Source organism: Centruroides sculpturatus, unplaced genomic scaffold, assembly GCF_000671375.1.
Source record: "Centruroides sculpturatus isolate CEXI.00-Female unplaced genomic scaffold, Cexi_2.0 scaffold28, whole genome shotgun sequence".
Classification (NCBI taxonomy): Eukaryota; Metazoa; Arthropoda; class Arachnida; order Scorpiones; family Buthidae; genus Centruroides; species Centruroides sculpturatus.
In genome coordinates this window covers 411402-412042 of record NW_019384448.1, presented here as the reverse complement: position 1 = coordinate 412042, position 641 = coordinate 411402, and positions in this window count along the sequence as shown.

The following is a 641-nucleotide window of genomic DNA, read 5'->3' as shown; positions in this document are numbered from 1 at the left end:
TTATATTTACTAATTGTTTTTTATGTGGGATCTATATAGAAATTTTTAAACTCTTTCCGAAAAATGTCCGAAATCAACATTGTACGTGGGGCCTTTTAATTCAAATCTGCCTGGGACTCCTGAAGCTATAACACGCCACTGTGTAATTTTATCGTCACCAGAGGAATTTAGCGCCATATTTTTCGTATTGAGGCCCAAGAGGGCTTCAAAAGAAAGAGGCCCTTCTTCGCTATTTTATCTAATATCGAGGTTTGAAAGAGGACGACTTGTAAAGAGACTTTTAAAGTTTTCTAATGTTTATTGTGAAATTTTTAACACGTTTTAAATTAGCAATTGTTAAGTGTGTACAGTACAAGTATTCTTAATCATACAACAAAATATACAGTACAAGTATTCTTAATCATACAACAAAATATTATCTTTCCTCGGTATCATTCTGTATTAATTAATAAATTCAATTTTAGAAAATGTATTTATTTGTATTTTTTATTAACTGTTTGTTATTTATGCATTATACAAATAAATTAATAATTAATCTTACTCTTTAAATTGTTGCATTAAAATATTGAATATTTTATTCAAATAATTATATATTTATAAATTAAAACAATATAAATTTAATAGAAATATATATATATATA